The sequence below is a fragment of the Lonchura striata genome, chromosome 2, assembly GCF_050655825.1.
Source record: "Lonchura striata isolate lonStrDom1 chromosome 2, ASM5065582v1, whole genome shotgun sequence".
NCBI classification, from domain to species: Eukaryota; Metazoa; Chordata; class Aves; order Passeriformes; family Estrildidae; genus Lonchura; species Lonchura striata.
In genome coordinates, this window is record NC_140704.1 from 37,975,224 (window position 1) to 37,995,014 (window position 19,791).

Here is a 19,791-nt window from a genome sequence, read left to right on the forward strand (position 1 = left end):
TCCAGAAAACTCAGAAAGAACTTCAGGATTTTCAGGTCAATCCTGTAAGTGCTTGTTCTTGCAAGCAAGGGATTTATGGGAAAAGTCCCATAACTTTTCATGTTCCAAGTTTCAAGTAGCAGAAAAATGTAATAGACCATTTTGTGGTTTTGATGAATAAGGATGGAGTGCCAGCAGTTTTTAAATAATTTCCTTCACTATTAGACATAACAAGGATGGTGGAAGTTTGAACTAAAACTTGCTTCCTTGATTAAATATTATCCCCTTGCCATTCTGAACCATTGCCGTTTCCTATAAGGAAAGCCCTGGAGTACATGCTTAAGCATGCATATAGTCCCATTAGCTCCAGTGAGCATAATGAGAAAACCAAATGAGAGTTTAGGCTTAAGTTATTATTTTAACATTGTCCAGAAGGACTGAACTATTAAATGTTTTTTTTGGAGAGATAGATTGAAGACATTGTTCTCAATCACAGGTTTTTTTCAGCAGAGGCAAATTCCGTCTGATTAATGGCAAATTGGGGGTTTTCACCAATATGATATGGGAATTGCTCAAAAGATATAGATTTATAGGAAGCTGCTGAGGGTCTGAGAATGTTGAAATGAAAAAAAAATCTTTATGATGTATAAACAACATCACATTTAAGTTTTTATTATTAAAAATTCCTTCTTGTCTGGGAACACTTAAAAAATTAAGAATGTTGATAAAAAATACTTGTAGCCTTAACATTTCATAGATTCAATAACTGATACCCAGGAAATATTATTTAAAGTGTGCCTTATTTTTTCACTCTAGGGAAAAATATATCAGTTATCCATTTGCAAAGTCTTGTGGCATCATATGATTAATCCTTTACACCATGCCAGAAACACATGTATAGCAAAACCTTTTAATCTAATTAGTTAGAAATGTTGTATATACCTGCCAAGGTTAATGAAATGTATAGCAGTGAGATAACAGAGGAGAAAATATTATGGTTTAAGGTGTTAGGCAATATTTTACTGGTTTGTAACTTGTGAAATTGTTGTACAGAATTTCATTCAGAAGTCAAACACTTGACCACATGGTAGCAATACAGCTCACAAAAATATAAGATTAGATTTATCTTTTTAAACCCTTAGTTTTTCACTTATATAAAACACCATACAAGATCAAATTGAAAAAAAACATTTTTATTATTAGTCACTAAGACATAACAAAACATTCAGTTACGTCTGTTTTCAGATTTAGCTTCTGGTTTAAGACAGTTTTGGTTTTCCCCCTCAGAAAATCAGGTTGATCTGATATTATAATATATGCACTGCACATACTATAATTAACTGTTAATTAGTTCTTTCTGTGTTATACAGCTAGGCATAGAAAAAAAATTGTTTTGTATTATATAACACAGAAAGCTCTCCTAGTGAAATATTTTTTTTATGTGTCTAAGTGGCAAACCTACAGGTAGATATTGTAGCTACACATATAATGAATCATTATTTCAACTTAGAGACAATTTTTTTTGAACTGCTAATACTGAAAAAGCAGCTGTTTGGTAGCAGGGAAAAAGGTATCTTAGAAATTATTATAAACAAAATGGTTATCATATTTAGAAAGGATCCTTTTCCTCTCATCACCTCAATTGAGCTTGGGAATCTTAGACTGTTTGTGCCAACTTTGACTCAGTGACTCATTCTAAATAAGCATTTGGGTTTGTTGTTGGTGTTGTTCTTTATGTTCCATGGTGCTATGCCATTTTGAGAGCATAGATTGTATTTTTCTTAATAAAATGCGATGTATAGAGTCCTTCAATCACATAGAATTACTCAGTGTCCCTCTGGTCTTGTATACAAAAAACTAAAAAGAGCTGTTTAAAATGTGGGGGTGGATCAAGAAAGCAATTAAATTGGGTTAATTGACATTATTCTGGACTCAAAAGTGTTCACTTGGCTCTGAGTCCTGCGATTAATGAAGTATTTGTTTGCACAATCCATCTGTGTGTAAGTGCTTGAGAAAAAAAAAGACAGAAAGCATAAACACAGCTTTTAATAGATCCATTAACAAATAGACAAGTTGACATTTATCTTTGATATGTCAACTACAGATGAATATCATTAGTACATTTACACGTGTCCCCATAAATTTCCCTTGAGCACATAAGGCTTTTTGAAATGCATTTGTTGTCTTAGACCCAACCTGTCAGGAGGTTGTAGAAATAATCTCCAGATGTAGAAATAGGAAATCCTGAAACAGAAGCTGTAAGAAAATTTTCTTACAGCTAAAAAGAAAAAAATTTCCCTTATCCTCTCATGTCTGTTGATAGGACACCCTAATGTCAATTGCAAATATTGTTGTCCTTGGATATTCCTACGGAAGAAACAAGTTCATTCTTGGGTGAAGAACTGCTTCATCTTTTCAGTTGTGTGGTACACTCTGGCTGTGCATTCTGCCATGTCTGTGAACAATGAAAACCCACATAAAGTCATGTCCTTGCAATATATACATTCATTGGATCATGCAAAAGGCACCCAGAAGAGCACATTTTCTCCATTGTCACTGAACATCACAACTACAGCCTTTCGCCAGGCCTTTCAGATCCTCATGCATGCCATGCCACCTGGGATTCCTTTGGTAGACTCCTTGGAGAGCTGATGAAAGAATCTCGTTTAAATTAGTGGTTTGTAAATTCCCCTGTTTCAGAAACCCTTTTACTCCACTGAGGCACAGATATTCATTGCACAGGGGAACTGAGGCTGCTTTCACATAGTTCTTCTCACATAAATCTTTCGTTGCAAATCTGACTTTGGCCTCTGTGCAAAATTCACTTTCTGCAAAAAGGCACCTTTTGCCTTTAGGTGGATAGTCCAAACATACATGTCAATATTAGCCATTCTTTTGAGGTCTAATGCCCAGAGCTAGGGATTTTGCCATTCTCTTGGTTCACGATGCGTATCAACCAAATCTTCAAAATTCCTGCCCAGTAATGTTATTCATTGGAATACATGTATTCTTTTCCTTAGCCTAATCTTTATCTTACCTTGAACAGATTAATACACTGCTCTTTGATTCAGACTGGAACTCTGTCTGCCTTTTGCCTAATAATTGGGGTTTCCTTTTGCATACAAATACTCTTTAGTTTCCACAGTGTAAGTATAGGAATCACTTCCATGACTTCACAAATACCAGGTTTAATACTGAATCACCAAGGAGTGTGTTTTGTCCAAGATTCCAGGGAGGATATTCCTTATCAGGCATCCTAGAAACCCTCACCTGTAAGTTGTGAGATTTCTATCCAAAATCTGCAGAGTGTACCATGTCAAAAACACTTGTGTGTCTGAGCAGCAAGTACAGACACATTCATCTGAACAACATTCTCAGCTCTTTTGGAGTATTCCTAAAATGGGTAACCAGCCTTGGCCTAAAGAAGGCTACACATGAATCTTTCAGTTTACAAGGATGTTTCCATAAGCCTCAACTCACCTGACATCACTCTTTGCCAATTCCTTCAAGCCAAAGCATGTTTTTCAGCAAAAACCTCCTCTAGAATGCACTAGCAGAGAGAGAACATTTTTATGACTAGATTTAGAGGAATCCCCCTGATTTATAGGTTTACATGAAGCCTATATGATAGCAATGTGTTTTTAATTATTCTGCACAGTGGAGTTAGTACAGGTGGTGTTTTGCGAGGATATTTTTGCTGTAGGATATGGAAGACATGCATTGGACATGGCTTCGTTCAACAGGAAACAAGATTTTATACAGGTTTGGTAGCTTCCTACATTTTACATATATTTGAAGCAGGTAGATGGGCTACAGCTGAGCTGAGCTGGTGTCATATCTACTAGCCAGGGGCAATAAGGAATTTGAGACCCAGCCTAGCAACTTATGGGGCTGGATCAAGGCTCAGAGAGGTGCAGCAGTGCTGTGCAAACAGCTTTTGTGCCAGTGTGCTGGTGAAATGCTGCACTGTACATCTTGATCTGTTCAAACCCACATTGATTCAAGGAGATCAGCATCAGGCTCCAGTGCTCAGGGTTAACATGTCCTTATGGAAAACAGAGATAATTTCATCTATTCTCCCACTGCTTGTAAAATAAAAGTGAAAGAGGTCATACAAATGCAGTACAAAACATAGGACCAGAGAAAAATGGGTTCAGTAGAGAGAGAAAAATGAAAATTACACTTGCTAATGGAGAACAATCTGCAAAGCACTGACTGTTTAATCAAAATAAATAAACTAATCAAACTAATTAAATATAAAAAGCAATTTAAAAAAAGTTTTCTGAGAAAATCCAATCACACAATCTAGTTTATCTTTTCCCAGTGGGTCTTCATTTGCAAATTAGATGTTTACTGTTAGCTGGGTTGGCTTTTTTTCACCATAATTATCATATTGGACTGCATATTCTCCTCTTCACATACAATGTCAAAGTACACCACTTGAGTACTTGATAATGTATGTTATGTATCTTCAAAAAACATGGCAATGACAATTATTGCCCTTAAAGTAAAACAGAAATACTAAAGTGCTACTTAAATAGGCCAGATTTGTTTCTACTATTTTATTCACTGGAACCAATGGAAATTACATCACAGCCAAAATGAGCTCAGATTGATCGAATCTGTAATACAGCATCACATCTCTGCAAACCTTCATGTGTACACTGAAAGCTGATTGTTCCACTTCTCTGCCATGGTATGGATCTGACCCTGATGTAGCCATAAAAAAAAACAAAAACAAACCCACACAACCAACACTGGAATACATGACCTAATTTAAAGCAGATATCTCATTGACTTCAGCCTCATGGCCTAAGGGTAAAAGGCTCAGCAGTGCTGCCAGTGAAGTCAGTGGCAAAGTCCTACTGGGGGCAATGGGGGTGGGTTGGTTATTGTGCCGAGCTTGCATCAGGACATTGGGAGAAATATTGGCCCCATCAGTGTCAATGGGATTTTTGCCATTTGCCAAGGAGGAGGAACAAGATTGCATGTGTTTCATTGGCAAAACTGGAGCCAAATAATTACCGTCCCTCTTCCTTCCTGCATGGATTTCGCCAGCGCCGATTCCTAGTGACATTTTTCAGAATTCTTGTCTTACTCACAAAAATTTTCTTATCTGCAAGAGTTACAAGTAACTTTTACCTTTTTTGTGTGTGTGCATTTATTTTATTCTCTAAATATTTTCTGGTCTCTTTTATAACACAGCTACTTTTCTCAACCTCTCTGACTCCAACCACAGAGATTTTGGAGTCACGCAGGTAGCACAGATAGATTTATAGTTTAGGGGATTTAAGAAACTGAATGACAATGGGAAAAACTGTATTTCATTATTCAGAGGATAAAATAAATTTAGGACAATATTTTTAAATATAAAAAAAATTAATAATGCTTTTGATCAGTTTAGGAGATAGTCATTAGCTATTGTTATAAGCAATATTTATAATTTTCAGCTCTGCTGTAGGTTTTTTCTGTCTATAAATATCAGTAGTCTATTATTTCCTTAATATCTTGTTTATTTCAACACCAGTTGAAATAAAATTAGCCCTGATCTTTTTTTGAGGATGTCTCAATAGGTTGTAGAGAAAAATAAAGACATGGTTGTAATATTGAGGCTGATCTCTGCTTTCCAAAAACTTACCATAACTTTCTATGAAAATCCATGTTATCATGAAATGATTTGGCATACACAAACACAAGTAAACATATTCAATGATGAGACAAGAAACCAAAAGATTATATAGTCATGAGATAATGATCAAGGTTTAATATATAATAATTAATTATTAATTCTACAGCATGTTTATAATCTCCTTTTTAAGTATCTAAAGGGAAAAATAGATTTTTTTAAAAGATAAATTACTTAAGGATTTAATGTTCCTGAAACTTCCTTAATGCTGTTAAAATGACAGATATACTGTAAATTTCTCTTCACTCATTAAAAATATCCTTTGATCAATGAGTTGGGTTTGTCTCCTTATGGTCCTTTAACACATTACTCCATTCAATACAGCATTATTTTAAAAACTAAAATGCCAGTAAATGCCATTCCCTTGTATCTTTTCTCTTTCATGTTGACATTCTTTGGAAGAATGGAAATTAAAAATCTGAAGCTTTACAGTGATTTTAAACCTTTTTCTTAAATGTCGCAATTTATAGAGAGAAATTTCTAGTTATCTGAAGGCCAAAAACAAAGTCAGAAAAATGCCATGATAACCTCTCAATTTCGGTCATGATGAGCATAGAGTTTCCTTATATAAATAGATTTTTTTCTAAAAAATTTCAAATAAAGTGAAATGAGTATTTAAGCTGTAAGAGTGAGCTTTACCCTCATATTATCACCTCACACCTCAGATATCTATTTAAAGTCAAAGTGCAGGATAGAATACAATCTAGGAAGGAGAGAGAAATTATATATCCAGTGAAGGAATGAGAACAAAGGAAAATTTTGAACAATATAAAATCCATCAATATTCAAAGCCTTCTTGTTCCACATCTAAGGAAAGATAAGGCAGAAGGAGCTACCTCCAAAAATTTTTCTAGATGGAGAAAAAGGAACTAAGACTGCCTAGCCTGGCAGTCCAAGCTATCTGTTCCCCCATCACCAAAACTTAAATAAGCAACATCTGTGCAGCATATTTCTACAAGTATAAAGTAAACTCCACCACTTTAACTATCTGAGGTTATCTGTATTTCTCTGGCATACCGAGTAGAAAGACTTAAAGCATTGTATTTGGCGATTACCTGGTGTTGCAATTTATTATTCAATTGAATAGTCATTTTATGGCCTAGAGTTGGTGTTTTTATATAGAATTGTGCATGTATTAGAAGTTTATTATTCATGTAAAAGAGGATTAAAATGTTTGCAGATGAACAATGTCGTTAAAAAGTTGCTGAAATAGGAAAATAATCAAATACCAGGCAAGATTTTATACCTAGTGAACACATTATACCAGCATTCTAATACTTCTGCAAAGCAATAAAGCTGGAAATTGGGTGAAGTAATTTTTCAATTGAGTAGAAAAAATACAGTTTTAGTCTAGATTCTAGCCCAACACATAATGTCAATGAAACCTACACAGTTTGAACACTATACCCAGTCCTGAGTGAAAACAGACACTTAAACTCATCCCTAGTGTTAATGTTGAAATCACTGGAATTGTGCCTGCTTACGTTAGGTTGGTATTTTTTTTTTAGCTACTATGCCTTAAAGTATTTATTATCAGCTTCATAAAATACACCATTTAAGAACATATGGCTTGGCAAAACATCACCCTTTGCTTTAATGTTTCTTGAGTTTGAGTTTATAAAGGCTGTTTAACTGCTGAAGGAAGAAAATAGCTGAAGAGTGAAATCACCAGAACTGTTTGAGATATGAAAGCATTCTTACAAGAAACTTGCTTTTAAAGGCAGTTGGAGCACTATTAAAAAGAGTGGTAACAGCAGCAGCAGCAGCAAGTCAAGCATATACATACCAGTTAATGTCTGCCTGGGTAGTTCAGAGTCTTCCACTCATCAAATTAGTGAATTTTTTGCTTTGATGACTATCTTTCAGTCTCTGGGACAAAGCTGACCCTGCACAGGCACATCTTCATTTTCTTCTTCATCCTTGGAGATGAAAAAGTGCACTTTCATGTAAGTCATTAGGTGCTGGGAAGACATTTGTAAACAATCCTGTTTTAAAAGGACAAGTCATGAACCTCAATGCCAACTTTTGTTAAAGCAGTTATTTGATAAGCTTAAAGTGAGATTCAGAGGGACAGAAGAAAGGACACAGTCACTGCTAATATATAATTTAGTGCTTAAAAAAGAACTTAGAAGAGTATCACAGCTATAATTCAGGCTAATGTTTCATTTCATTTTATAGGGAGTCATTAGGAAATGCTTTGAAGCATAAGAATGTCTTCCTACTGGGCTTCGGCTGATCTACGAAGGGAAGATCTCAATTTAATAGAAAGTTATGTAAAGATCCAGACTCAGAGGTAAAAATAGACAATGCACTATGCAGAAAATTATCATCATTTCTGATACCCTTGGGTTTTGCCCTGAAAGTGCTTACTCTCTAAAAAAAAAAACCTTAATATCTCCAAGCCCCACTTACTTTCTGATTAGAGTATTATAGCTTACATGAGTAAGCATTTGCAGGATAAGTGCTTTTGTAAACAGTCTGAGAGAGGCCAGCAAGTGAATGAGCAATGGAATGGAATGATCCATTTAGCTGTCCAGAAAGCTTGGGTATATCCAAGTCCTGCCCTGCAGGCAGTAAATTACCTTGCTGTGAGTAAGCAGGGCTTGTAATCAGCAAAGCCTCTTAGACGAGAACTACATTTGCTTGTGCAACTACCATAACTCTAAATAAATAAATTGCTAGCTGTAGGTGTCTGGCAGCACTTTGGGGATCTGAAGGTCTCAGGTAGCTAAGCATAAGTGATGGATTCAACTGGTTTGGACTTGGGAGGCCAAAGAGGCCTCCAGATAAAGGCTAAGGTGTACTGTATCAAGAGGCACCTCAAGAGAAAAAAAGGCTGTAGCCTCTGGACCTCCCAGTAAATCCACATCTATCTCCAAGAACCTGATAAATGACTTTATTGTGTTCAAACTAATTTGCATGAAAAGCAACAGAAGAAGAAAATCTCTTCTGTATCTATCAGCTATTTGAAAATCCAGAATTTAGTACAATGTGTACATACAAGCCCTAAGAAAGAAGAGGGGAACAGAAAAAACAAAAGACTGTAACATTTCAGTGATGCTAAATTCGTTAGAAGGTCAACATGGCTGTAATTCTGAGATACCAGAGGTTTTTACTTTCAACCCAAAATCATGAGGTTTGGCATTTCACAGAATCACAGAACAGCTGAGGTTAGAAAGGGGCTGGGGAGGTCATCTTGCTCAAACCCCCTGATCATGGAGGGTCCTAGAGCAGGGCAACCCAGAACCCTCTTCAGACAGCTTTTGGATATCTCCAAGGACGGAGACTCCAAAACCTCCCTGAGCAGCCTGTGCTGGCACTCCATCATCCTCACAGTGTTTTCTAATGTTCAAAGGGAATCTCCTGTGTTTCAGTTTGTGACCATTGACTCTTGGGTGTATCTGAAAAGAACCTGACTGTTGTCTTTGTGCCCTCCCTTCACTTATAAGATGCTCCTAAACCTTATCCTCTCCAGGGTGAAGAGTCACATTTATCTTTGCCTTTAGTCATACAAGAGAAGCTCCAATTCCTTCATCATCTTGGTGATATTTTGATGGTTTTTTCCTACCGTTCCATCTCTCTGTTGTATTGGGGAACTCAGAGCAGGATCCAGCACTGCAGATGCAGCTTCACAAGTGCTGAAAACAGAGTATCTTTATTTTACTTAGAGATACCTTAAAATACATACCTGGTAGAAAAGGGCTATTTTTCACAATTTACAGATATATATGTGGGAATTTTTCAAGTACTAAATATAAACTATCAGGAAATGTGAGACTCTGTCATTATAAAATTACTGGCATGAAGTAATAACTTTAAAAAAGAAAACACCAGCAGAAAACAAACAAACAAACAAAAACCCAAACAAACAAACAAAAAAAACCCCAAAAGAAAAATAGGTCAGACAAGCAAAAAATATGAAAAAAATGAAATTGCATAAGATTGTTCTCTTCCAGTTGAAACCTATCTTTTTTATAGGTAGTAGCTCTTAAAGAGCTGAAGTATCCAGCCCAGAAGACCACTGTACATCAGCATGGAGTGTCAACACTTATCTGCAGAGACACCAGGAGACATAGCACAAGCTAAATAATATTGTCTAAAAACCCTCATCTTAATTCATGCAGGAGAAAATTATTGTTGCATTGTCAAATTGAATTATTTCCTTCCTCAACATGGATATTTTAGTTTTACCACTTATTATCAGATCATGGCAAAATCTTCAAGTAGTGAGCCTTAGATGTAACCTCTTATACAATGTTAACATATTTTAAAAGTTCTGCTCAAATTAACCTATAATTTCCTGTTGAAACCAGGGAAGAATGATAACCACATTAAGAGAGGGTTACTGAATTCATTATCATAATTATTCTGAAAACTGTGCAAGAAAATTCTCAATGCACAGCGCACTCAGTACCCAAGTTTAGACACAAAATGAGGAATTTCAGAAGCCAGATGCAAAAACAGTGCCACTTTGAAGATGTTTTTCCTGCATATTTGATACAGAAGTGACTTGTGAATTCAAGCACTTGCTATGAGACACCAAGATTCATTTCTCTTTCAGAATAGAGCTTTCCAGACTTTTTCTACTTTCCAGTTCCTGCTCTACTCATATCTCTTATACCTGAAGATGCCATCGCTTTCAGTGCTATTTGATCACTTTAGGGTGTTTAATTCAGATGGTAGGCACCTTTGTGATTCTCAAGATTTATTCTTGATGGAGCAGCATATGAGTCAAGTGGAAAGTCCTGTACATGATCCCTCAGGATCCCTCAGTCCTCTCTTACGATGCAAAGCTCAGAGATGTTGATTTTACAGCTGGAAAAGGAACATTATTTGCTATATCTATATGACATTTCAAACACCCAGTCAGCTTTTGTTGAGACCAATTCATACTGAGGAAGATTTTCACAAGTTCAATCACTATTCATCCCATGGCTTAGTAAGCATCTCTTACAAGTAAGAGGTTGACTGGGAGAACTTCTGCAAATTGTTGGCTCCTTCTCACCATGTAGGATACATTAAAAATTCAGTTTGGCAGTACCAAGAGTTTGAAGAGAAATCTAGATGTCACATCTAAAAAGAGCTGTTGTGCTCTACAGAACTAAGCAGGACTGTGATGACTCTAGTGAGCCCTTCAAACCATGCCCACATCCCCAAATCTGGAAAGATGCAGGGAAAGAGTTCAGGCCCTCCCGCTGACACCAGCGCTGCATTCACCCCACACAGATCTGCTTAAACTTCATACAGGGGACAGATAAAAGTTCTGCTGTGTCAAAGGCATTACTAAAGTCCAGGTAGACAACATTCACATCCTCTTCCTCATCCACTCAGAGGGTCACCTTGCCACAGAAGGACATCAGGTTAGTCAAACAGGACCTGTCTTTCACAAACTCGTGCTGGCTGAGCCTGATCTCCAGGTTGTCTTGCACACAGCTCATGGTGGCACTCAAGATGATTTGCCTCATGACCTTCCCTGACACCAAGGTCAGGCTGGCAGGCATGTAGTATCTGCAGATTATCCCTCTGACTAAAAGAAGATTGTGGATGAGGAGGAGGAAAGAAAGAACCATGAGTTTTTTCTTCTTGGTGTTTTTTTTTTTGTTTGTTTTTTTGTTTTTTTTTTTATGATATAAAAAACATAGCTGAGTCCAACCAAAAGCATCCTTTCCTCATTCTGTACTAGAAGCAAGACCACAAAAGCAATGCCTTTCATCAACATTTATTAACTTATTATTATTTTCCTGACATAGCTATAAGTAAATAGCCACACTTGTTCAAAAAGTATGAGTGCTTATTCACTCTATCAAGCAGACTATCTTAATGGGCAGCTAGCAGACTGTCTTTCTTAATAAAATGTGAACCAAGAGTCTGGGAGGCATTTTTGAACAAAATTATGTGTTTAACATGGAAAATACCCAATGAGCTCAGAGAAGTCAATGGATTCAAAGGAGATCTGGATTTTTCCCAGTGCTTTCTATCATTTGCAGTGAGAATTAACATATTTGCAAGGCTGGCTTCAATTCCCCAGCTGACATCAATTATGCCAATAGATTCACAAGTATTAATTCTCTACAATAAATGGAAAAAGGAAAATATAGTTGCCAACATAAAAAGGTGCTAACTAAATGACTATTATTGTTCTTCAATGTTGTATAACTAGCCAACTTTGTTAAGCTACGTCACCAGTGTCAGCTTGCTGCTCAACTAATACACATGTAAAAGAAACAAATCTTTACAAAAACAGGAGATGCTACAGCTTCAGCAAATAAAACTGATCTGTTAAGAAAATGTTTTTCAAGTGACTTTCAACAGGCCTTGGGGGCTGCTAAGTTTGGCAAAAATGAACATGTCAGGTTTCATTGAAAATCACTGCCTGGCTAAAATGGGATTTTGAAAGATGAGCCGCCTGCTTTATTAATAACATCATAAGATTTTCTTGTTTGTTTGTTTTATAGGCACAAATCTGTGTTCCACAGATCATTTTAAAATGTGAACAAAGATTTAAAAACAACTGGAGTTATTTTTTAAGGCTCTTCCCCCTCCCTGTCAGCATAAGCCTCATAAATATAAGACTTTTGCAGCAAAGATTTCCTCTTCCTTCTGTTTTGGCCCCAGGGAATATCTACAGAAAAATAAAACTAAATCTACAGTATGAGGGAATCAAAACCGTAAAATGTGAGCGGCATTACTGGAGAAATCTGAAAGACCAGTCACAAATGTCACTGGGGGCAAGATGACAGGTACATTAACTTATCTGCAGACTGCTTTAAAGCCCAGAAAAAGCACAGCATGGTGAAGAGGCAGATGGCAGAGGTCCATGAGTTGAAAGGTCACTGCTTTAACATTGGTGACACCTGGTAACCTGCACTCCAGCCCAGTCAGCGGCAGGATGCCCTTAACCACAGGGAGGCCTGCACTGCTTCGCTACAGCACACAACATTTCCTGCCACTTTGAAAGCTTTGTCCCAAACCCACCAGACACTGAGAAATCAAACCTGGTATAGCAAGACCTTCACCCATCACTTAAAGCAGCTGCCTCTCAGCTGGACCAAAACCAGTTGCTTATGACTTAGAGCAGCACTGATGGCTTCAGACTAAGAGAAAAAACAAGGGGTGATCTCATGTTCATCTGGGATGCAGTGGGGCATTTCACATGCAGGTATCACAGAGATAATACTGACTGGATGGAGAGTGTCAGGAAAATCACAGGCAATGTTTCCACCTCCACATTTTCCTTTCTAAAACCTGTGGAAAACATATCAAAAATCTGTGTGAATATGAATATTAGATGTAGCACATTCATAGCATGAAGCAGAATTAATATTCAGAAAAAGCAAAATGGTTGACTTTGCTTTTCCTGTTGAAGTTTGGAACAATTGTGACTGACTACCATTCACAGCAGTTTTCTCCACTCATTCATGAAATTAAAAAAAATACACGTTTTCTTTTACAGCTATTTAAAATGTGTAAAACACAGCAAAAGAATATTTCCAGCTATTGATTTCTTAGAAGAATAATGGGCTAAGAAAGAGCTATGTTTTGCCTACTTTTCCAAATTCCTTCTTGTTTTTCTGTTTCTAAACAGTCAAAAATACAATTTACTTTATGAAGCATTTCTTTGTAATTCATGTTTCTTTACCTAATATATATGTATAATCACTTAATTCAAGTCAGTATTGAAGAAAATAATCTGACAGCAAAAGAGAAGGCTACAACTCCAGACAGACATATGGGAGAAAGCATTGCAGTATGAGATTTTCCATATTAGTCTGCTTTACCACCAGAGAAATACGGTGTGCTCCCAGAGTGACATTCATTCACCCCTCTGCCCTTCAGAACACCAGTATTAGATAACAATATCTTCATTCTGTGTGTCCAGAAGAGTTATCTCAACCCTGCAGTACACACAGTACAGGGGAACAAGACACAGGACTGTCATCACCCAGAACATGATGTTTTTATAAAAAGCACTGGGGTTCGGTTGTGACAGATGCCCCATTCAAATTGGTCAAATTGTACTCAGCTAAACTGTTTGAGTTTCGCAGAAGATAAATAATCTCATCATCTTTAGACCACACTCCAGCAACACATTACAGTAGTTTGTGTTTTTACTTCAGCCACTATTGGCTGCCAACAATGACACTAATAAATTTAAGTCTAGCAGCCTTCTGACTGATACTGACTTCAGCCTAGTAGAAACTGCACAGATCTAGAAGTGCTTTTAAACGTGATGTGTGGTTTGAGGGGTTGAGAAGCTGTGTATTATTGTTTGGAAATTGCTAATTTTTCAGAATTGTTTTATGAAGTCACAGATTCCTGTGAAACTTGTTCAGAGTTGAGGTAGATTTCAAACACATCCTACTTGCCATTTATGGTCCCTGATCAGCTCCTTTGCAGCATGTCAGAGTACCTGGAATTTGGCAAAACTCAGCGTCTCCAACTGGGTGCTTTCCATCTGGCATATCCTGCATATAAAATTCCTGCTTCCTTCAGGGAAAAAAAAATTAATGAAATTGAACCTCATAAAAATTCTCTGTAGAGCGAGTAGTGTTTCTGCTTACTGATATCACAAGATATTGTAAAATTAAAACCATCCAACCTTTCAGTTACTGTTAAGGCTATGTCAGTTTAGTAAGTAAAATAAGCTGGGTGATTACTCGGCATGAGTAAGAGACAAAAGAGACTGTAGCTGGGATGGATGAATGTCCTTTTCTCTTTACCAAGCACCTAGGCAACACAGCTCACTTCAAACATGTATGAACTTTATGTCAATCTCCTTTCATCATTTCTGTCTTAAATGGATTATTCCTTTGCCTGAAAAACCTGCACCTATTCTGCACTTGTTCCCCATCTTCCCTGCCTTAAGACTTGATTTGTGGTCCTCTCTTATATTTCCCTGTTGATTCTTTGTTCCAGCTACTTCCTCAGACTGCTCTGTACTTGATTACTATTTTCTGCTGCCCCATTTTTTTCCCCTGTACACAACAGTAAGAAGGTTGATGTGTCCACAAATATCTCAATCCTCACACCAACAACTCCTCTAATTTAGCAACTGGCATCCTAAGCATTGTATGGTTTAGTGGTTTAATCCACAGACCACTAATATGGTCTGGCAACAGCAGTTTGGAACCTTTTAGTGTTGACAATTAACCAAGCTCATCAGCAAACTCAAAAAATACGGAAACCCTTCCTTTAACTGTCTTTATCTGACTGATCCCCAAGGTCAGTCTGTTGGAATTGAATGCTTTCCCACAGCTCATCATTCCTCTGACAGTGTCAGCACATTGCAGGGACTGACTTTACTCATAAAAAAATTATGTTTGTCCATAAAGAGACAACACATAAGAGGAACGTTTTAGCTTCTTCATTTAAATGCTTCCTGAAATGCAGAAAAATAACCAACCAGATACCCAAAACAAGACACACAGGTCTGCTATTTTCTTTTATTCTATATTATTTTCTTATCATACACCATCTTGTCAATAACACTTGGACTTCTAAGGGTTCCTCAGGTTGGCTCCATTGCTATTCCATTTTTTTGTTTATTTCCTGTGTGGCATTGATGTTATACTTCCTCCTGATTTCAGAGAGCAGGGTACAAAACAAGATTTCCTATTGGAAATATAATTTTTATGTTGTTCCCCTGACATTAACAAAGAGTTCACATAGACTTTAAAGGTCACTTTTGTTGCTCTTCTTATTTATTAGGGGCCCACCAAGACTAGTAAAAATGCAGGACAAAACCCAACAAACAAGATGTATTTTGCAGAAATAATATTTTTCTATCACTTTATAGTTACAGTCACAGCTGTGCAACACACAACTTACTGAGCTGAAGGCTGGGAGAGAACTTTATGGTATTCATCATCATGTAACTGATAATTGTTAATGTAACTTAATGGTTATAGGAAAACATTTTTGAATACTCACAAACTATGACAGGAAAAAAAAGTTGCAATAATTGTCATTAATTAAACATTGGCTTTGCATGAAGGAAGGTCGTAATCTTATTTCTGGATATGATATGAGTATCATTCTCAGTTCAAGCCCTTTCATTGTGCATGTGTCTGGCATTTCAGCTGATGACATGTCCCATTGAATTCTTTTTTTCTTCCTTACCTTTCTTTAATACCTCCCATGTCAAAATCTGCCTTAGCTATTTGGAACATGCTGTAGTCTTGTCTGATGATTAAAACGTGACACAGTGTGTTTGGATCTCAGAAAGCCTCTGGTGAAAGTCTGATGTAAAAAGCCCCTCTCATCTGAGAGGAGTTCAGCTGCAATAAAGGACATTTTATAAAGAACCAATTAAAATACAGACAAGCTGACACTGTCCATAAGTAAATCTGCTATGAAAACACAACCAATAGTGGCTAGGAGGAGAGTGATTTGAATTGACTCATCCCTTATGTCTTCATGTTTCTATGCCTTGTATCTCCTTCCCTTTGCTTCTTTATATGGATCCTTTTAAACCAGATCTCACAGAAAGTTAATTTCCTTTTGTCACCTAAAAAGTAATTAAAAATAAGCTATCTTTCTTCTTAATACCTATCCAGTTTGTTCAGCTTCTCATGAAAAATCAGAAGAAATTAAGCACTAGGAATGAGGTAATCAAAATAGACACTGGGATAGAGAAGAAAGACCAATAAATACAGGTTTCATCAGGAATATAATTATGAAAAATGTAGATCTATTTTACAGCAAATCAACATAGAGTATTAGCATATACATGGTATATAAAAGGAATATAATTAAAAGTAGGAGAATTTCTAGGAAATATTAGTAGCACTAAAAAGGAAAGGAATTAAGTGTTCTAACATTAATTATTTGAAACAGGTTTATTTTGCTTTTATAACTCGGTACAAATCTTTCTTCCTATTACATTCAAAGACTTCTAAACAAATTTGTCTCATCTTTTACTATTTAAATTAACTTTATTCTGCTAATTAGAGTGATGGGGAGTGCTATCCAGCAACCTACAGGCAAAAAGTACTGTATACACAGTAATTACAGCATCTGGTTACTTAAAAAAGAAATATCAAGACAAAGCAAGCAATCTGCTTCCAAGATGTTAATTAGCCTCCATATAAGAAAAATGACTCATGATGGATTTAAAGGCATGCAATATGTCAGAGAGGGGAATGGATAGACACATCATCCAGCTGTGGAAAATATGAAACTAACTCAGAACTCTTCACCCTTGTTTGAAGTAGAGCAATGCAGTAAGCTGTGTCATTTGCATAAACTTAGAATCTCAAAATAGATAGGAATGATGGTATTTAAATTTTTAAAAAACAAAGAGAAATTGAGGCAGAAAAAAAAATCCCACAATGCTGAGAAAGACCTCAGCTCCAGTGCTCAAAATGTGCCATTGTATTAGTGCAGAAGAGTTACAGTTTTGGCAATTGGATTCTTGCCTAATTCAGATATCACAGTAAAGCTAAGGCTGATGTAGTACCAAAGATCAGCACACAACAACTGAAGCCATTTTGTAAGAGCACAGGATCTACAACACTGACAAGTACTCCAGTTAGACAATCTAAAAATGATAATGAAGGCTGATGTGATGAGATTGCCTCACACAAGTGTATTGTTTTGTGCAAGTCCCATCCTCTGAATAAACATGTTCAAGGAGACCTACAAATTGAGAATTTCAATCAATCAGTGTTACAGCAACAAAGAGATTGTAAAAAGCACACACTGGTAGAATACAAGGATTAATGAAAGCAGCACCAGGGAAATTATTTTTATCAGAAAAAAAAGCTTATCTGAATCATCACATCCTTCAGTACTCTTTCTTGTCACAAAAAAGCTTTCAGACATTTGGCCATTTCTTGTGCAGTGATCATTTCACTTTTCTGCCTAGACATATCCTGAATGCTCTGCTTAGTCTGACATGCATCATATTAATGCTTTGACTGCCTCCACGTGAACTTCAGAATAGGTATCAGGAAGGTTTGATTATTAATTCAAACCTGTCCACTTGCATTAATGCTCCTGGTAATGACAAATTATATGAGGGATTCTCCAGCAGTACTTAGAGGATCTAAGAAGGGCACAATGGGCTTAGTTCTTAACTGTTCTGTAATAATACGACTGCACTAAATTCTGGTGATGTTGCATAAAACTCTATCACTATGAATGCAATGTGTGAAATGAAGATTAATAATTAAATTTGCAGTTTCATGCATTCTAGATAGGGGAAAGCCCTATGCTCTCTCTGAAGTAACTCAAAAGCCTCTGTAGTCAGGTGGATTTTTGAAAAAATTAGTTTAATTAGGTACTGGACCTCTTTTCCTAATTTCAAGGCCAACTAAATGTAATAAGTGTTAATAACCAGAAGTTTCTCTTGATTTTGGAGTTTTTATCTGAGGAGAAAGGAATTCTAAATAATAGACTATATTTTGGCAAAGTTGTTGCGGAAAATATTTTGATTCAGCAGCCCTGAACCAAATAATTTATGAAAGATTTGTTGACAAATATTAATTTTTTTTTTAAACCTCTGTTCAGAACTGTCTCTGCTTGGCAGTTGTTAGCCTTGGTGTTTCTCCAGCTGCCAAATTTCAGTAAAACTGAAACCTTTGGCTTAGTTTTTACTCCTTTTATTTAATAAATGGTTTCAGTAGTAATCAAACTTGCACTGAACCTGGAAGAAAGTATCAGCTGCAAACAAAGTAAAAACATTAAAAGCCATTTTTATTACATTATTGACCTACTAGGGAAGAAGTAGTGTTTGATTAAAAAATAAGTGCTTAATGGCATCCAAGGATGTTGTCCTACAATGGTCTTTTGATCCATTCTGCATAGTCATTTCATATACTGTTAAACTCAGTCCTCAGGAACACCTGAGATGTGATCAAAGAACAGAGCAGAAGTCATTCCAGCTGCTCTAGCAACCACTGACTTCCCGAAGGGTTAATGAGCCCCTCTCCCCAAAGCGCATGTCCCGACTGCTGTGTAATACAGCTGCAGAAATCTGGGCACCCTCAACACAAGTGCTCCTCCACCCACATAGCTTAGAGGCTGTGTACACAGAAACAGAACTGAGAGTCTGTCTGACAGTCCTGGTGTAGGGGATGGCTGCAGCTCCATGATGGGCACGCTCTGTTATCTGGCAGAGAAAGGCTGAGTGTTTCTCCCGTGCATCTCCATGAGAAATGTGGCATCCACCTGCTTGAAAGGTCAGACATCTCTGCAGTACAGGAGTCAAAGTAAAATTTGCAGATGGAATGAAAGAGGGTCAACGTTTCCTTCTACTTTCTTATCTTTTGCCAGCTAAATCATGGTCCTTGCTGTCAGGATTTTGGAGAAATTAGGATCTTATCTACAGTAGATGCACGTTCATTAGAAGAAACACTGTTTAATCTAAGTTAGACCATTGAAATCAATGGAGTTAGGGCAGATTTAGAACTCTCAGTTTGCAAACAGAATCTAGTCCTTAACTTGCTTACTATACTATTTTTATACTGTGACCTATTTTGTAGTTATCTTTGGAGAGGAATGTTTAAGTAAAGAACATGGTAAAAAAAATGTGTCTCATTTACATGCTTTACATACTATTTCATTTATTCAACAGATATATATATATATGCATTTGTTTAATTGAACAACTATTGCAAAAATAGATAGAAAAACTACCTAAAACTGCTAAAATTTTAACAAAAAAGCTTATTCAGTTATAGCTGAAGCTTTCAAAAGAGGTTTAGAGGTTCTGTCATGTTAAAGTCCAAGCTTGCTTTATATACATGACTGCAGTGTAATTTAATCCCTACTTACTACATCATTTATAAGGTGAAAGACTTCAGATAATTTAGAATATACGTCTATATTCATACATGACATTATAAAGAATAGCTCACGTGTGTGTCAAAATGTATTGACTTAGCCATTTTAAAAAATAAAAAGCTGAATAAAAAAGAGCACCCGATGATCTAGGTTTTATATGTAAATAAATGAAAAAAAACCGTTAAATAGAATTGAAAAGAAAACACAATTATGATTCTGTAACATACTTTTCAACAAATCCCTTCCCCCATTTATTTTAAAACTGTGAAGAAAGCAAAAACACTTCAATATTCGACCTAATCTGCATAAGCAAGAGGTAGATCAAGTAGGATTTTAGTTTA

The 19,791-nt window shown here is 36.5% G+C and overlaps 1 protein-coding gene and 1 long non-coding RNA gene across 2 annotated transcripts in view; both read right to left on the reverse strand.

Annotated features, from left to right (window-relative positions):
* ZNF385D (zinc finger protein 385D) overlaps positions 1 to 19,791 on the reverse strand; it is a 453,016-nt gene that overhangs the window by 424,988 nt on the left and 8,237 nt on the right. The window lies entirely within an intron of this gene.
* Positions 2,013 to 10,586, reverse strand: LOC110474603 (uncharacterized). The gene is made up of 2 exons (XR_002466099.2): positions 9,234 to 10,586; positions 2,013 to 7,650 (listed from the first exon to the last, which is right to left on the reverse strand). It is a non-coding gene; the product is annotated as an uncharacterized LOC110474603 (long non-coding RNA).